The sequence below is a fragment of the Herpailurus yagouaroundi genome, unplaced genomic scaffold (assembly GCF_014898765.1).
Source record: "Herpailurus yagouaroundi ecotype Mexico unplaced genomic scaffold, PumYag 181, whole genome shotgun sequence".
Lineage (NCBI taxonomy): Eukaryota > Metazoa > Chordata > Mammalia > Carnivora > Felidae > Herpailurus > Herpailurus yagouaroundi.
This window is the reverse complement of record NW_024412412.1, coordinates 29825335-29845457: the sequence shown is the minus strand read 5'-3', so window position 1 is coordinate 29845457 and position 20123 is coordinate 29825335. Positions and strand designations below refer to the sequence as shown.

Sequence of the window (20123 nt, the reverse complement as noted above, 5' to 3'; positions counted from 1 at the left end):
CAAAAGTGGGGAGGTTATTTTGGAGACAGGATTCAAGCTTCTCATGTAATCCGAATCAATGAGGTTTTGTGGTTCCTAGTGACATTTTGCTCTATTATTTTCCTATTTGACAATACCACAGTGTAAAAGATTGGCGTCAACGAGAGGATTTCATTTGTAAACAGAGAGGCTGCTTTCCTTGAAGGCAAGAACAAGGCTGTTTACTCTTGTTTTGCTCCTTGTTATCTTGCTCAAAAAAGAGAGGGTGATGGGAGCTCTAGATAGGCAGCCAAATGGTTTCTCCTTCAATGAGAGAATGTGTTTGGAAACTTTCTAGAATTGGAAACAATGAACTCCTACTTACAAGGGAGGAGAGTAAAAAGTGCACAGGTTACCCACTCTAGAAGACAGCGTGTAAAACGTTACTGAGATTAGGGCCTATTGAAATCTCGTTAGGTTACTTGGGTAACTTTCACATCCCATCACAATTTAAAAAGTAGGAAGAACAAAATAATCCAGGTCTATAACAAGCCCAAGGTAAACTAACTCAGAAAAAGATGTAGGTTGGGGTGCGTGGGTGACTCAGTTGTTTAAACATCCGACTTATGCTCAGACATGGTCTCATGGTTCGTGAATTTAAGCTCTGCATCGGGCTCTCTGCTGTCCACATAGAGCCCACTTCAGACCCTCTGTCCCTCTCTCTGTGCTGCTCCCCTGCTCGTGCTCGCTCACTCTCTCTCTCTCTCTCAAAAATAAATAATTAACTCTCTCTCTCTCTCTCTCTCTCTCTCCACACACACACACACACACACACACACATACACACACACACACACATATAGTCTTCCTATATTTTGAGACTCAGTGACCCTCTTACATTGACAACTATAATTTTTTTTCTTACCCCGAAAAGATACCATATTTGAATGACTAGTTTGGGAAAAGGAGAATCAAAGGTCAATAATGTACCTGCTTTAATCTAGCCCAAAATTACCACAGACATTTCAACAGAAAGATGTTACTCAGGATCCCAGAGCTTGGTCAACAGAACAAACTGAAATAGCAATGCTACAGACCAGACTTCAAACCTTGCATTGGTCCCGCCAGGAGACAGATACCAGTGAGGCTTCACCTGAGCCATGAGCTGGTTAGTAGTCTCTTTTACCTCTGAGCTAAGGAATCACTTCTAACCTTCACTTTTGTTATTGGTGCATTCATTGTATTTACTATTGGTCATTGGCATTACTTGTTTGTACTTGTGACATCACTTACAGTTTACAATGCACTTCATATACATCTCCTACTGTGGGCTAAAACAGAGTGGGCCTCCTTATTTCAATTTTCTAAATGAGGAAAGTAAGCAGGGCACCTGGTTGGTAAATAGCTGACTTCTAATCTAGATGTCTCTTTTCTACCCCTCATTGTCCCTATGTACCACAGCTGAGTCTGTAGACTGATACTGTGTGACAGACCAGTCCATCACCAGATGGTGCCTGAAGCAACATATGTGGTTTAGTGAAAAGGATCAGAGTCTAACTCCTGACTTAGTAATGGACTCTCTGCCACCTTGGACAAATCACTCAACTTATGCTTCTTCATTTATGAAATGAGAGATTTACACCAGCACGGCGGTTTCCTTATCTGTGTATGACAATCACCTGAAAGGACTTTAGTAAGATATAGATTCCTGGGTTCTACTTTGGCCTCCCGAATCTGTAGCTGGGACCTAGACATCTATATGTTTCAGTGTTTTTCAGAACCGCGGAAGAAGCCAGTTGGGCGATCATGAGTCACTAGGATCCTGTCAGCTCAAACCTTCTGTTATTGTGGCTTTACTATCCATTAGGTAGTAGTATATAAAGGCTTTAAAAGTCACAAAAAAAGGGCACAACTCATCAGCCCAAGAAGAGGAGGAAGTCAGGAAGGAACATTTAAGCTAAACTTAAAGAACAGTTTTGTCATTTACACAAGACAGGGAAGCAGAGACATCTCACAGCAAGTCTGGGGAAAATTAAGGAGTATGATTTGACTGAAGGATGTGCTCTATCTAAGGGAATGACTGGAATAAAATGGAAAAGGACACTGATATGTTAGATGAATATTTAACAATGAGTTTGGGTCGGATCATAGGGTGCTGTCATGCACATCTTTATCTGGAAGCTATCTTCTCCCCCTCTCTCCCCCTCTGCCCCATGTCCTAGCCATCCATACTAGAAAAACAAAAACAAACAAACAATAAAAAAAACTCACCACCACTAACGGAAAAACAGAAACAAATCACATCTGGTTCAGCCTGTAGGCATTGAAGATAGAAACCTCATTTGAAACAACTGCAGGTTTTCTTTTAACGAGAAATTTTTGTTTTAGAACATTGAGTATAATCTTAAGAACAACAGACAGCTTTCCTTGGCAAAACTCTGAAGAGAGAGAGAGAGAGAGAGAGAAAGCTGGCAGTCACATCTATCTATCTGACTCTGATTTATGGCTCCAGAGGTAGTCTCAGTTCCAGTCTTAAAGGATAAGCCCACTGTTTCCTTATAATGGCTCAGACAAAAATGATAAAGACTGCCTCCACTTGGATACTTCATAATGCTAAATCTCAGTGTGCTAAATTCACAGGTGGGAAGAAGAAGAGGTAGGAGCAAGTTTTTGTCACATTACTTCTTTCTACCTATGGCTAGGTAGCCCTCTGGTGGTTACCTTCAGTGATGAGTCTAGAAAAAAAACCTGTTTACCTATTCCTTGTCCCTGCCCCCATTCTGAGTTTTTTTTTTTTTTCTTTTAAATATATAAACCCTTTCATTCCATCCACATAAGCTTCCTGAGGACAGGGTGTTTGTCTTTTGCTCATTTACATTCAACGAGTATTTGCTGAATGAATCAATGTAATTCACAACCCGGAGTTCTTTCTCCTACCATTGTAAAGAGAGTTCCGTTGGTTTACAGACCTAGGTTTTCAGGTCGGGCTGGGAGCACCCTGCAACCTAAGTCTATTCCTTGGTAGTCTGCTATAAAAAACTTAGATGGTAAATATGAATATTATTACAAATAAGTCAGTTAAAATCTTGAGTTGCATTTACCCAAGTGGATTTGTAAAACTTCCCCCAAGCGGACAGGCCCTCCTAGCAGTGGGACATCTGTGGATTGGTGAGAGGACAGGCAATTGGATCACTCTGGCATTGTATCTCATGTTTCTTCAGAACGTCCACTTTTTCAGCTCAAGATGTTTCTTTAGACAAAATGTAAGCTCTGTTGCTACAGAAGGCACTGTCTTCTCAACTCGGTTCCATATAAGTACAATCATATGTTGGCTTTATACAGGTTGCATCATTTATACAGCTAGGACAAATGAATTGTAAACTATTATAAAAACGTTAACCATCATAATTATCTACTCCCCAACAGACCCATCTTTCTGTTCTATTTGTTTCTTCTGGCAGAATAGCAGTCTGCCACCTACTACCTTTGTTACCTTGGCAAGCTCTCTGCCCCCTTGAAACTTCCATTTTCATGTGTAATAATGGAAATGATAATACGTACTTCACAGGGCTGTGTGAAGATTAAATTGGTAATTCATGTAAACCTTCCAGAATGGTATCTTAAGAATTATAGGAACATATAGTTAGTTTACAGTTATTATAATTGTTATCATCCCATCCATGCCATTCATAATCTAAAAGTGAAAACACTGCATAAGAGTTTGAACCTTCTCTGGGGCGCCTAGGTGGCTCAGTTGGTTAAGTGTCCGACTTCGGCTCAGGTCATGAAAAATGACCTCTTGGTTCATGGGTTCGAGCCCCGCATCAGGCTCTGTGCTCACAGCTTGGAGCCTGGAGGCTGCTTCGGATTCTGTATCTCCCTCTCTCTCTCTCTGCCTGTCCCCAGCTCATGCTTTGTCTCTCTCTCTCATAAATAAATAAACATTAAAAATAATTAAAAAAAGAGTTTGAACCTTCTCTGGGTTTTTTCACTTTTAGAACACTTTCATGTTTAGGTGTGTATATTTTGTCAAATAAGTTCAAGTGCATTGGTTCTATTTACTCTGGGCTTTAAATCATTACTATACCAATTTTTAATTATAAAGTGCATTTCAATAATGTTAAAGAAATTGTTCTTTATTCATATTTTGTATAACTCTGATTCAAAATTTGAAAGGCCAAATCTATAACATTTTCTTGATTATTATTGGTTATTTATGGATATATACAGCCATAGCTGATTATAATTGTAAATATTTGTTTACATGTCCATCTTGATATTTTGTTTTATCATTGGTAACTTAGAAATTTTTATTTGGAGGTTAAATATAATTTTGAAAGCTAGTCTGGGTCTCAAGTATTGATTCCCAGTCTCCTGGATACAGCTGTATGTAACTAAATGCAAGAATTATTTTAAAAGATAACCTAAATTGTTTAATTCACTATCAAATATTTATTGAGGACTATTTGGTGCCAGGCCTTGTCTCAGTGCTGAGAATGTCCCAGTGGAAAAATACATAGCTGCGCTCATAAAGTTCATATTTCAGACAATAAACCAACATACAACCAAACCAACAAACACAGTCAGATGGTGACAAGCACTCTAGAGAGAGGATGAATGAGGGGCTACTTGAGATTAGGGGCTTTGTTTTTCTGAGTAGAAGATATTTGCATGGAATGACAAGAAAGATCTAGCCTTGCAAGGATCAGGGGAAGAGTATTCCAGGTAGAGAGTTAATGCAGAGGTCCCACACTGGAAATGAACTGCCTGTTATATTCGAGAAATAGAAGGAGGCCAATGAGATTAGAGTTAGAAGACCACTCTGACACCCAGGCAGGATATGATGGTACCTTTCACTTGGGTGATAAAAGAGAATGTGGATAAAAATGAATAGACTTGGGATATTATGGAGGCAACCAGGAATACTGGTCAACGTAATATGGTGGTGAGGAAGTAAAGAAAAATAACTCCCAGATTTTTGGTTTGAGGTTCTTGGTAGTGCTGTTTACTCAGAAGTAGGATACTGGGAGAGGTGACCTGGATTGGAGGGCAGAAATCAAGGACTCCACTTTGTAGTGTAAAATTTGAGAGATCTCTTGGATATGTAAGTAGGGGTGTCAAGATGGCAGCTGGGTAGTCAAGTCTGAAGTTCAGGGAAGAGGTCAAGGTTGAGAGTCATAGATATGTAGGTCACATACATAGCTGCGGGACAGGAGGGGTCACCTAGAGAGATGTGTAGAAAAAAGACTTCTAGAAACACTCCACATTTATCCACCAGGCAGAGAAGGAAGAATTAGTAAAAGGGTTCCAAAAGAAGATCTAGTAAGAGATGATATGGCAAAATAAGAAAGCATCTCAAGCAGGAGAAAATGGTCAACTATGTTAAATACTGCTCAGACACACAGCATAACAAGAACAGAGAAGTGACTGTTTGCATTTGGCAATGTGAAAATAAGAGTGAAAAGGTAAGAATGGAGGCATACCAGGAATGGATTGGGGTGAAGAAGTGAAGGTGACGACAAATAACTTTTTAAAAATTTTGGCCATGAAAGGGAGCAGAGCCACTGAGAGTGGCAGTGAATCAGGGGAGGTGCTATAAGATTATAATGTTTGTGCCCCCTCCGCCCCAGTTCATAAGTTGGAGCCTAATGTCCAATGTGATGTGATGGTATTAGGAGGTAGGACCTTGGGGAGGTGATTAGGTGATGAGGGTGGAGTTCGCATGAATGAGGTTAGTACCCTCATAAAAGAAACCATGGACAGCTCTCTACCTCCTTGTATCATGGGAGGACACAGTAAGAAAGTGCCAGCTATGAGGATGTAGGCTGTCACTAGACACCACATCTGTGGGCATCCTGACCTTGGATTTCCCAACCTCCAGAACTGCTGAAAGTAAATTTCTGTTGTTCATAAGCCACACAGTCTATGGCTTTGTATAGCAGCCTGAATGGAGTAAGACAGATGTGGTTTTGTTTTGTTTTGTTTTGATTTTTTAGGATATGAGATAGTGGAATATGCTCACACAATCCTGGGCAAACCATTTTCCTTCCCATAGACTGAATTTCCCTCATCTGTAAAGGTCCATTGATATCTTACAGTGATATGGGTCTACGTTAATCTTACAGGGAGAATTTAATTCAGAGTGTTATGCATGAAAGGATCTGACACAATGAATGACATCGAGTAGGAGCTCAGTAAATGCAGAACCAAAATTTGATAAATCAATCATGTGCAAATAAGTGTTCCTGGTAAGGGGATTTTCCAGTAGTCTTTTTGGCACATCTCTTATTTATTTTGACTGATTCTTTCAAAATGCCAATGTGCCACCAATTTACCAGCTGTGACCAGAAAGTAATTTTATTCTCTTGCTATTGAGATAGGAAAAATAGACCAAATTCATGAATATAACACAAGTTTATCCAGGAAAACATGGACTAAGGCCTAATAGAAAAGCAGTTTGTGATTTTCACCATGTGCAGGTCTGCATATCTCAGAGTAATATCTTACAGAAGAGTCAAGTGGTTTTAAGTCATTTCCACTCTTCAATTGATTAATTATTTTATAGTCTCTTTTCCTTTATAGAAAAATACGTCAAGAACTTTAAAATGTTTGGATATCTATATCTGTATCTGTATCTATATCTATATCTATATCTATAACTATATATCTTAAACACTGAGAACAAACTGAGGGTTGCTGGTGGTGTCCCGTGGGGGATGAGCTAAATGGGTGGTGGGCATTAAGGAGGGCACTTGTTGGGATGAACACTAGGTGTCGTATGTAAGTGATGAATCACTAAATTCTACTCCTGCACCAACACTACACTGTCTGTTAACTAACTTGAATTAAAATTAAAAAAAATATATATATATATATATATATATATATATATATATATGTAAAATGACATGACTACCACACACACAAAAAATGTTGGATATTTTATTTATTTTTGGTTGGCTTTTTGACCCAGTAGATGACAGATGGCCATATGCTAAATTATAAAGGAGTAATGATATGTTCTCAACTATTGAAACTCATCAAAATCTGTATTTAAACACGCCTTCAAGAATTGGGGTAAACAGGAAAAATTTCCTGCATGTGAAAATATTCTCACATCGTATGAAACGGAGATATGGTTTGCTTCTTTTTCATGTGAGCTTTATTTATTTAAATAAATATTTTAATAAATATTTTAATAAATTTTTTTTTTCAGAGAGAGAGACAGAGCACGAGCAGGGAAGGGGCAAAGAGAGAGGGAGACACAGAATCTGAAGCAGGCTCCAGGCTCTGAGCTGTCAGCATAGAGCCTGACGCGGGGATCGAACCCACAAACCATGAAATCGTGACCTGAGCTGAAAACAATAGTCAGATGCTTATCCAGCTAAGCCACCCAATCACCCCGGTATAATGGCCTTTAATCTGGACCTCTACCTCCAACTCAAGTTCCAGAGCCTATTCCAATTCCAATTCCAGAACTTATTTGGAGTGTTCATTTTAAAATACAAATTTGATTCTATTACTTGAGTAATTAATTCACTCACTAGTTCGGCAAGCCTCTAAATTTGGTTCTATATATTATGACAATGGGAAGTGCAGCAGTGACCAAAATCAGACACAGTTTAGAGGTAACTTCAAGAGAAGATTAGTTTGTATTTTTCTCTGAAAGAGTGGCTTGGTATTAGCCATGATTAACTAATATTTCTAGGCAGACTCTCTAATGATACTATTATGGTAAGTATATTGCTTTAGATATTGGGTGGAGGTGGGGAGGAGGGAAGATGGGAAACGAACATTTTAAAGCTATTTCACGCTGGGGAGCATACTGGGAAGTCAAGTTCCTCTGTGGCTTTTCCATACTTACAGAAGGTGACTACAAATTCCTACTTGGAAAAAATTCCAAGTCAAACCATCTTGCTTTAAAGCACTGTGGATCTAATTGATGATTTGCTTTAGTGCAATTACAAATCTAAAGCTGATTCCTGAAAAAAAAAATCTAGATATTTTATAGGTATCCCTAAGGGCCATAAGGATCACTTCTGTGCAGAGGCAAAAAGGTCTTACACTCAGGTAAAAGTATCTTAACTATTTACGTTCCTTAATTGTCACCCAGTCTCCAAAGCACATAGAACATTTCTCACTCAGTAACAGAAAACACCAGTTCTTGATGGAGAGTAGAATCTTAACATATTTGTTATTCAGCCCTTATTAGCAGTTTGGATAAATGAGGGGAAAAGGGTGGACACGGAGAAGACATCAAAATTATATGGGGAATCTAAAAAAACAAAACAAATGAGCAAGCCAAAAAAAAAAAAAAAAAAGACTGAAAAAGGAGAACAAGTGATAGTTGCCAGAGGGGAGGAGAGTGAGGAGATGGGCAAAGTATGTAAAAGGGGTAAAATGGTACAAAGTAGTAGTTATGAAATCAATAGGTCACAGAAATGAGAAGCACAGCATAGGGAATATATTCAATAATAGTGGAATAATGTCTTATGGTGAAAGATGGTGACGACACTTATCCAGGTGACCATTAAGTAATAAATAGAATTGTCCAATCACTATGTTGTACATCTGAAATTAATATAACACTGTAATGTCAACTATACTTCAATAATGAATTCAAAACACTTTGAATTAAAAAGATGCCATAAAGTGTCCTCTTGAAGCTCTAACCCTGGGTGACACTGGAACTGTAGAACATTGCATACGCCCTGTACGCTGGGCAAATCTTTTCAGAATTGCTTTAACTCGATTTTGCTTTAATGTTATGCCCTTGGCTTTTATTCAAGGTTTAAACTAGAAACAATAACATGAAATTCACTTCTGCATTTACTGTAAAAGTGTGGTTAAGGGCAGTGTCCATTACATCACTCAATATGTGCTATTAAGTTCTATACGAGACTATTCTTTCAAAATTAATTTTAGGAAATAAAATGGGCTCCTTGATCAACTGATATTCTGATTCCTTCCCAATAATGAAAGATGTGTTCTTTAGGATTCTTTTTTTCTGCTTTAAGTGACAGAGCCCTACTCAGACTTACTAATCAAAGAAGGAAATTTACTCACTCTCATTGCTGGGAAGGACCCTTGGGTCATGGAGAGAATCTAAGAGCTGCAGAAACCAGGCTTCAGGGTACAGGGACAGGAGCCAGGACTCAGCACACAGGACTTGCTCTCTCTTCATTGACCTGTCTTCTGTGTTTACTTTCATTTCCTGCCACTGGAGACAGGCCTGCTCCTCAGGGCAAGGAAGATGGCCAACAGCTGCTCCCCATTCATATTTTTCCAGCTCAGCATCTTCGGTGGGAAATAACCACCCCCCCCTCCCCCCCGCCTCTGAAGTCCGTGTATCACCCCCTGGGAAGATTCTCATTGATGCTGGCTCTCAGTAGTCAGAATCCCACCTCTGGATAATCACAGTGTCAAGGTGGTGGGGTACTACACAAAAAGGAAGGTGATGGGGGATGATGATTGGCAGCCCCAGGCAGAGGGCGGAAAAGAAGCTCTCCAAAGGAAAAACAGCACTGTTAACAGAAGAAGAGCATGAGAAAACATGCAGGGTAGACAAAAGACCACAGCCAGAGCCATCTGTGAAAAGAGCTAGTGAAATATAATTTGTTTTCCTTTTTGCTCTGAGTACTAGGTAGCTTGTAGGAAAACACGAAGCCCACACCAGAAATTAATTACATTGATCTTCCAGCTTGGATCCGTTTTACCTCTAATTTTAGTTTTCTATTTTATTTTATGGCTTTATTAGTTGATTTGTTCTTGGAAGCTTTTAAATGTCCTTGTAATGAGAAATAAAGGAAAGAATTTCAACAAACCATTGTGTTTGTCTCCCCAAATAATTTCTTACGTTAGTTTGCTGAATATTAAGATGCTAATTTGAAAGCAGAAGTACCTTATTCTTGAAAATAAAGAGAAGAATAAAGCTCAGAGTAAGGTGGCAGGTGTGTTAAAAAGGGAAGGGAAGAGTAAGTAAATGTTTGCCTTAAGGACTGACGGGGTTGCTGTTGAACAGGACCAGGCTGTGATGGCCTCATGCTTGTGGTAGAGACGAAGCTCTTCCTTGATAGAGGATAAACACTTCCTAACAGAAGAAGACAAACATGTAAGGAGAAAATAAAATATAGGCAAGTGTTTTCTTTATGAACCGCAATTGAAGAATTCCCTGAGACAAGATTTCTAGGCGAGGGAGTTCAGAGGCAGTTGACGGAGTCACCTGACCCTGCGGCTGAAGGTCTGACCTTCCCAGGAGACTCCTCTCATCACTGGCTTACCCCGACCTAGTGTTTCCACCTTCAGAACTCTGGCCGGGCACGGGTGACACCTTTTCTCCTAATCTTAACTGAAACAGACATCAATTTCCAGATAACTTTCCTAACAACTACACTAAAAAAAAAAAAAAAGAGTACTATTATCAAATAATCAACTACAGTTTTTCAAGAACAGATCTTGGAAAAATGATGCAGGACCAGAGATACCTATCCTTCCATCCTTCCTCCTAACTCCAGGCCTGTCTCTTGAATTTGCTTTGGAACACAGGGGAGTATGTGTCTGACAATCCTTCTTCTTCTTCTTTTTTTTAACGTTTATTTATTTTGAGAGAGACAGTGAGAGCACAAGTGGTAGATGGGCAGAGAGAAGGAGAGACAGAATCCTAAGCAGGTGTGGCACCATCACTGTAGAGCCTGATGCGGGGCTCAAAACCATGACCTGTGAGATCATGAACTGAGCCAAGATCAGGAGGGGGTCGCTCAACCGACTGAGCCACCCAGGTGCTCCGGGGTCTGAAAATTCTGATGGCATCCCTGGGCGGAGGCAAAAACTCTCATTCCAACCCTGCCTCACAACAAGGGTTCTGCTGTTGAGATCCAGGCTCCAGTCTCCCTGAAGATCTGGGGGTGCTTAATCCTCCCGAAGACATCCTGTTCTCCACTTCCCCTCCATCACATGGCCCCATCTAGTCACTTACTAGCTTTGCCTGAGGGCCTATGATCAAACAATATGTCAGCCATAGGACACACATCGCTTCTATCCCCCAAGAACCGTATCCATTCTCTCACTAGGGTTATTTTCTTACAAGGACAGTGAAATTCGAGGAAAATTACTAAGTATAAAGAAGACCCTCTGGGTGGGCTGTTAGGAAGCAGAAGTGGGGAATCATTCATTTTATTCGGCTTTATTATGTTTTCCAAAAGATTTTGGTCATTTCTTTGCCATTCCTCAAACAACGGCTGGGACCTAAATTGTCGCCATGTTCTTTGCATAACCTACATACCTAATACAACAGAGAGAGGTACTAGAGAAGGGGAATTCTGAAACTCTTGGATCTCCTGAAAATATTTTCTCTCCTTCCTCTCCTGGAGGCTCCATGTTGACACTCTCTATTCGTTGTGTGATGTGGTTAATGTAGAGTAACGTTGTTTTGTGAGAAGGAGCAGTTGGGAGCAAGCAAGCTGAGGGATTTGAGAGCAAAGGCTCAGATCACAGTATCCGGTCTTCTTCTTCTTCTTCTTCTTCTTCTTCTTCTTCTTCTTCTTCTTCTTCTTCTTTTTTTTAAGCTGTTTACTGCCAGCCCCTGGAAAGTGACAGGACTTGTAATAGGCACTTGGGAAAATGAGTATTTCTTACTGTTTCCAGTGAAATGAGCCTATTCTATTCTGTATAAGGTTTATACTCAACTTGTCATCCATAAAATGAGAGGCTCAGACTGGTTGATCCCCGACTTGTGAAGTTCTGGCCTTCTCTTCAGTCTTTGGCTTTACTTTATTTAAAAAAAAAACAAAAACAAAAACAACAGCAAAAAAACCCTCACCAAACTGTTCATATTACAGCAACAATAGCAGAACTTTAAAATGAGAGGAAAATGTTACACATAATCTCACAATATCAAACATATTTTTCTTCGAAGGTTTTTTATTCTTGTCTACATGCAGTTATAATAATTACATATTTGAAGACACAGAAGTGATTTAATTACAGATCCTTTGTCTTAGAAGCATTTTCCATGCTTTTCTAAAATACTGTAATTTTCAGTGTTGCATCCCATTAAATTAGCATACTTTGAATTATTTAATATTATCTCCATGTCAGCCATTTGGCTCTTATTCTTCTCCCCTGTAGATGTGCTGAAATAGACACATTGGCCACATAACTTTTAAAAAATATATTTTGAGTTATTTCCTTCAGATGCATCTCTAAGAGCTGGGTCACTGGATAAATGGATGTGCATGTTTTACGGCTCTCCTATCTTGTTGCCAAATTGCCCTTCCAATGGGCCGAGCAAATTTACACTGTCAAAATCAAGAGGTGAAAATACCCGTTTCACCATGTCATTGCCATATGGGTGCATTTTAACGCTTTGCTCTTTTGAAGGATATATGGCCTTTAAAAAAAAAAAAATCAGCTGCCTAGCAAAGATGATTTTGATTTTTGTTGTTTTGTTGTTCTTTGCCTTCTCCCCCCCTCCTCTGCCCTTCTCCCCACTTTCTTTGAATCAAGTGATAGTTTTTACCCTAACATCTGTGCTACCCTGACATGTACCCTGAGGGCTTATCGCTGCTTGTCACCTACTCACAGAGATTAATTTCTCCTTCAGATGTTTGTCCTTCAGCTTCCTTCTTGAAAAAAAAAAAAGCCTCAGGATGTAGTGGTCTGCTACCCCTGAAAATGATCCAGCACAGAGACGGCTGTCACTTGCCTCCCCCTCCTCTCTACACTTGTGGTTCCAGGGGACAGGCTTTTTTTTTTCTTTTTTTTTTTTTTTTTTTGCTTCTGGTCCCTGCTGACACCTGACCTTTCCCAGTAGAAACGATGCAAATGACACCAGGATTTGAGCGACTGAAACTTCATTTCTGGCGGCAGATAATCCACATGGCCATGAGGCAGTCTGTCGTGCTGTTCCACTAGGAGGTGAAAGTGGAAAGAATTTGCATTCTCTCCAAATTCACATGTAAATGAGGATGAGAATGGTGAGCTCTAGTTCCCCTACATTTAATTATTTTTAATTTTTAAAAAATGTTTATTTTTGAGACAGAGACAGAGCCTGAGTGAGGGAGGGCAGAGAGAGAAGGAGACACAGAATCCGAAGTAGGCCTCAGGCTCCAAGCTGTCCACATAGAGCCTGATGTGGGGCTTAAACTCATGAACCATAAGATCATGACCCAAGCCAAAGTCGGACGCTTAACCAACTGAGCCACCCAGGCAGCCCTGCTGAGCCCTTCTTTTAAAAATGATCCTAGTAGGGGAAGAATTCCTTGTCACGTAAAACTGAGTGTCTGAAGACCACTCAGTCATAGAATGCTGGCATTGGAAGCCTCATTATGGCATCTCTGCCTGATGTCCATCCAACGTTTGCTTGGCCAGTTTGAATATGAGGCATCTCACTACTCCACAAAACATTCCATGTCATTGTTGGCAGTGTTTATTATTTTAGGTAATGATGGTATGCAATAACACACCGATAATATTTACTTACGTTGAACAAAAATGTAAGTAGAACACTTCATGGCTCTTAGATCTTCCTTTTTTAATCCTTTTGTAAGGCAGTCATTCAAATTATTAAAGATAAACATCATGTTCTCAGCCCTGCAAAATACCACCTGCTCTCGTATCACTCCATTTGCTACCAATAATGTTTGGATATATTACCTGCTACTTAATTTTTTTCCCATTCTCAAATGTGTGTCATTATTTGTGTAGAATATGTGTTTTAAATGTGTATCAGTCTGCTCTGAACTTCTCCTAAAAATGTTTTCACCTAATCTTTGGCTTTCTCTTCTATACCTCCCTTGACTTTCAAGCTCACTTAGGAGCTCACTTAGGAAAAGAAACGAGATCATACTGACATCAACAAAAATGACTAAAAAATATTCCCATTCACCAGAGCAAGCTGACACTTTTATCCATTGTCTGCCAAGCCACGTCGGTCTTTCTCCCCTTCCCTGATCCATGGTCCTTTTTTTCTTCTTTTCTCTGAACGATAACTTTTCAATCTCTCTCATCTTTCATGTCATTTTACCTCTTGCTCCCTACTCTCTGTGTCTATGCTTCTGTCATTTGTCCCCTGCTCTGGGGTCAGAGCCCTTCAGGTCTGTCTGTTAAAGTGCATCTTTGTAATCTTTACTTCTTTCCTGAGTTTTAAAACGTGCAATACTTTTTCATTGTCCTATTCCGATATGTTGCAAACACAAACTTGTATTATTTTAATGCCAGAAAACCACTTCTATGGGGAAATCTGAAATTCCACTGGGAAAGAAAGTAGAGGGGGACGCATTTTAATTAACAGTGCCACTGAATCGGCATTTGTTAAATAAAGAGTTATCTTGAAATTTGAAAATATGCAGACAACCTGTGGCTTTAATAAATTAGATCTCACATCATCTTCCTTCCAAAAAGGGCAGATGTGAGCACTTCTCTCTCAAGATGCCCTCAAGGCCCCTTAGCATACTAGGGAGAGAGTCAAGACATAGCACAGCACCTCAGCAACTCAGCCCCTTGACTGGCTTCCAAGCGAGAATCTTCTTCCTTTAAGTACCTATCCTCAGACAACAGTATCACAGTGCCTTTCTAAAGTAGGATTGTTCTTTAGAAATTTTGGCAAAAGCACAGGAAGATGCGACAGATATGCCATGGGGCAAACATGGTAAAAAATTTGAGACCTTGAGTGCTGGCCAGAAGCTTTCTTTCTCATCCGGGTTCTGCCTCCCCCACACCTCACAATGAATGGAGGGATGAAAGTCTCCTCATGGCAAGGGAAAAAGAGAGAGAGAGAGAACATCGTTCTCAAAGAGAAAAACCAAAACCAAAGCCTGAAGAAACTGGTGGTGAGGGCATGGCCCCACGTCAATGGAAACTCTAACTGCACTTTTTAAGGAGGAAGGGCTTGATCAATTTCTTTTGGGGAACACTGCCAGTCTGTCAAAAATAGCATATGACATGACAGAGTAACCAATGGAAAAAGGACAGAAGAGTTTACTGGGCTTTGTTTGCATATGGATCTCACATACACATGTTACAAGTGTATATAGAAGAGACTAAAATACACAAACACCTTAACACCGGTTATCTCTGGGTGCAGTGTGAAGTGATTTTAGTATCTTCCGTACCTTTCTACAGTTTTCAGATTTTCTTATTTTTATTTTTGATGCTTATTTATTTTTGAGAGACAGAGACAGAGAAAGAGAGAGAGGAGCGGCAGAGAGAAAGGGAGACACAGAATCCAAAGCAGGCTCCAGGCTTGAGCTGTCCACACACAGCCTGACATGGGGCTTGAACCCACGAATTGCAAGATCATGACCTGAGCTGAAGTCGGACACTTAACCGACTGAGCCACCCAGGCACTCCTACAGTTTTAGATTTTCTAAAGTAAGTCTGTTCTATTTTTATAGCTAAAATTATGTTTTGATGAAAGTGGAAGGGTGGTGAATGAAACCTGTCATATGGCAGGAAACAAGCCTTGATTTAGCATCTACTGAGGCAGGAAGAATGACAGGAAGTAGTATTCAGGAAATACAAAATTGGCACCTCAGAGTGGGGAAGTACTTTGCAGCAAATCCTCTCTAACCCCCTAAATTAGTAGCTGAAAAGTGAATAGAGGTGCTTTTAACACGGGGGATATTAAGTCCAGTCTCTCTTCACTCCTCTGAAGTCATTAAGGTAACCTGTAAAAATGACTCTGAACTAATATAATTAAACATTTCCATTTTTCCCCTGGAAGTATTTCTAAATGTTTTCAAAAAAAATGTCTCCTAGGCCCATAACTGTATTCTGACACTCTAATCTATTCAGTAAGAGTCAAATGCATATAATCCTGAAAAATCAGAGTTTTGAGGAGAAGCTGGCCCTCTCCGATGTTAAAAAAATGTATAAAGCTATAGTAACTAAAACAGTGTGGTACAAACATAACCAGAAACAACAATGGAATCACATGGAGAGTTTTATAAAAGACCTACCTATGAAAAAGAATATAGTATATGATAAATGTGCCATGGCATATCAGTGGGAACAAAGGATTCATTTAATAAATGCTATTGAAGGAATTAAGTAGCTTCTACACCAGGGGTAAGCAAACTAGAGCCCGAGGACCAAATCCTGCCAGCTCCCTGTTGTACACAAGCTTTATTGGAACCTAGCCACGCCCATGTGGCTGCTTTTTCACTGTAATGGCAATGCTAAGTAGCAAACCTCAAGACTATTGCCTAGGAAGGCCAAAAGATTTTCTACTCTGCCATTTACAGAAAAGTTTGCTGACTCATGAGCTGAACAAATAAAACACTGAAAATCCACCTAATTCTTATACCTAAATAAATTCCAGACGGGTCCAGTATCAGAATAAAAAAAAACCCCACAAAAGTACAAGAATTCATTATTTCAGAGTTTTTTTTCCCCTAAATAATATTGGAATGGAAAAGGCCATATGTGACAAATATAAGCATAAATATTAAATAAATGATGCAAGTCAAAAAAATCCAAATGAAGACAAGAGGCAAGTGGCAAGCAAAAGAAAGTGTACGAGATGCATCATCACCAAATCGGCTAATACTCCCAATCTCTCTGAAAACTCCCTCTAATCAATAGGAAAGAGGCTATCTATCAAATAGAAAATGAACCAAGGATCTGAACAGTCAGTGCAAAGGAAAGAAAACACATTTGTCTCTTCATCATGTGGAAAGAAGGTCAAAATTCGTCACAGTAAGAGGAATACAAATTGAAATGGCTGCAAGATGCCGTTTGCCACTTATCAGTTGGTCAAACATGGGAAGTTTGATAATCGGCAACACAGGAAGGGCACGCTCATGGAGGAAAAGTTGGTACAACTTTAAAGGGGGCAATCTAACCTTATCTATCAAAATGTAAAACGCAGAGGTAGACCTCGCCATCCCAAGGCTGAGAATTTCTTCCATAAATATACTAATTCACAGTGAAGGAAAGTCACAGGTACAAAGATCTCCATTGTAGTATTGCTTGCAATAGCCAGAGTGAAAACAGTCCAGAGGGCTACCAGTACCATACGGGACATTACAGTATATCCAAATATGGAAATGCTGTGGAGCACTAAAAACAATGAAAGACTATGTTATGTATGGCTTGGAAAAATCTCTAAGATGTTTTGTTAAGTTAAAAAAAATAAAAATAAATAAATAAAATAAAAACCAAAAAACAAGATGCAGAAGAAGGGATTTGGTGTCTTAATGTTAGCATTAGAAAAGAAATATATGTGTATTTTATCTTGCAAACGCATAGATAATCTCAGGAAAGATATAAAACATTAGAAACAAATATGCGAAATTTGGCACATATATACAATGGAATATTATTTAGCCTTAAAAAGGAAAAAAATCCCGACACATGTTACAACATGGATAAACTTTAAGGACATTTTATAAAGTAAAATGTCACAGAAAGACAAAAACTGTATGATTCCACTTACATGAGATACTCACAGTAGTCAAGAATCATAGAGACAGAACGTAGAATGGAGGTTGCCAGGGGTTGAGGGGGAGAAAGAATGAGAAGTTATCGTTTAATGGGTATAAAGTTTCATTTATACCCTGAGCCTGAGTGGCTCAGTCGGTTAAGTGTCTGACTCTTGATTTGGGCTCACAGTTCGTGAGATCAAGCCCAGCATCAGGCTCCTCACTCTCAGTGCAGGATTCTCTCTCTCCTTTTCTCTCTGGGAACTAAAGAAAGGGGTAAGAGGGGACTTTTCATAGTCTATGTTTTTGTACTTTTGCATTTTATACAAGTGGCATGAATTAACTATTTTATATTTTAAAGTTTATTCTGTCAATCATTCTGTGTACACATATATGTATATGTGTGTACTGCATTATCACAATTAAATCTTAAAACACCACCACAGGGGCACCAGGGTGGCACTCTTAGTTGAGCCTCAGACTCTTGGTTTTGGCTCTGGTCATGATCACAGGGTTGTGGGATCGAGCCCTGCATCAGGCTCTGCACTGAGCATGAAGCCTGCTTAAGATTCTCTCTCTCTCCGTCTCTCTCTCTCTCTCCCATTCTGTCCCTCTCCCCACTCCTCGTGTGATCTCTCTCTCTCTCTCTCTCTTTAAATAAAACAAACCAAACCAAAATGAAAACAAAAACAAAACCCACCACACAGCCACACACTAAAAAGACCAGTCAAAAGTATGTCAAAGTGTTGATCGCACTTGGCATTGGTTAGTGACATTATAGGTGTTTTTTGTTCCATTAAAAAAAAATTGATGTTTATAGTAAAATTCACCCTTTTTAGTGTGCAGCTCTATAAAATATAGAAAAATCCCATAACTCCTCATAATTTCCTCATTCCCTTTTGTAGACAACCCCATCCCTCAACCAGCTCCTGGCAATCATTGATTTGTATTCTATTACAGGTTATTTTTTTTTAATCTTTTTTATACCTTTGAGTTCTGTATTTATGGACTAATTTGAAGGGCTCATGAGTTGCTTTTGATGGAAAAAAATACTGATTTGTCAAAAAACAGAAATAATCTTTCAAGAAAGGAGGAGAAGGAAGAGAGGGACAAAGATGGACAGGCAGAGAGAAGAAGAAAGATCTTTTTTTTTAATCATTTACTAAAATGCTATGCTGCTCTTGCTCCAATAAAGGGCTATATGGCCAGTTGGAATGCTATGTTACCACTGAGGGTGATTTATTATAAAACCTGTCCATCCATGAAAAGACTTAGACTAGCCACGTGGAGCACTGTGCTCCCACTACAGAATTTATACCAGTATTCCAAGTTTGATGACCCCTGCGGAGTGGAAGGAAATTCTTCAGGGGGTGAGTTACAAGAAGCCCTTCTATTTGTGTACCGATCGATGCATTTTGGTTCACTTACACAGCTGTCATCTCAAGGGATGCCCACAGCATCATGGGGAGGAGGGCAACGCATGTAGTGTTCTGCCGGTTTGAGAGGCACAGGAAGCGGGTCCTGAGAGGCCGGGTGTTGATGTAAGTCTCACCTCTGCTGCTCTTAACCAGGCATCGTTTTTCAGCTTGCGATGAGACTTTGAGAAACGTCCTTAAATGTGGAAAGAGTGTGGAGATTGAGACAAGGAGGCGTATGCTTGTGAGGGGCCAAGAGGCATACGGATGGCCAGGATTCACTCAGGCTGATGGACGGAAGAATTAGCAGCGTGGGCAGAGTTGACCACACAACCCTGCACGCGAGGGCTGGCACAGGGCATGTGCGGTCCTTGACTGGTCCAATGAGGGCCCCTCTGCCGTGGTTAGAGACCCACTGGGCTTCCTCCTCTGGAAAGCAGGGCCCTGGGCTCCCAACATCCTCACGAGCGTCTGTCCCATGTGAAGTGGTTTTGCTGTCTCGAAAGGAGTTAAATTCATGGTGCAATCATCTGTGGTTTTTCACTAGACCTTCCATGACATCTGTACAACTTCTGCTCCATAAACTGCATCTTTTCAAGTATTTTGCAACCTCTTTTGCTTTGTAATCTGAGAGTGTTTACTTGGCACAAGATTGTGAAAAGTTCCACTCTTCTTTTGGAGAGACTCTTTCCTTCAGATTTATCATAGCAGAAAAGGAAACTGAAAAGATTGTGAGTGTCTTGGGAGACTCATGGTACATCCAGGATGTATTCCACATGTACGATGCGGTAGCATCACCAAATAAAGAACATTAGGGCTAAAGTACTACAAAGAACATTGCAAAATACTAGATAATGACATTTAATGCCTAAAGCCTTAAAAAATAAAGCAACAAAACCCGCTAGATAGCACTTTTCTCCACTACAGTGCATATTCTGTGTAAGTCATGGACATGAAAATGTAAAGAATCTATCTGTGCCGTTGAATAAATAATGTTCAGTAAATATTTATTAGGCGGTATTTACTGTGTGCTAAATGGAAATAGACACAACAGAGATGATGTCTACTCTCACCGAGTTTATAATTCATCAGAGAGATTAATCAAATACTTGAGTAATTACTTAATAGCAATGGTGATGGGGACTATGAGTCACAGGGAGCTGAGAACCATATGCGAGGAAGGGTTCTGTAGTCAAAAACACTAGCAACCTGTAGTGGGCTAGAATGGGGGACACTAACCAAATCTGGAAGGAGGGTGTCACCAGCGCAGACATCCCCAAGAAAGTGACATTTGAGCTGATTGATGTCTGGAGGGTGAGTCGGAGATGGC

General features: G+C 39.8%; 1 protein-coding gene and 1 long non-coding RNA gene across 7 annotated transcripts in view; one reads left to right on the top strand and one right to left on the bottom strand.

The window, feature by feature from the left end:
* The window catches only part of NRG1 (neuregulin 1), a 1118472-nt gene that overhangs the window by 374494 nt on the left and 723855 nt on the right, over positions 1–20123 (bottom strand). The gene's annotated exons all lie outside the window — the stretch shown is intronic.
* LOC121039808 (uncharacterized) lies at positions 488–17471 on the top strand. The gene is made up of 3 exons (XR_005795003.1): positions 488–498; positions 1094–1099; positions 17364–17471. It is a non-coding gene; the product is annotated as an uncharacterized LOC121039808 (long non-coding RNA).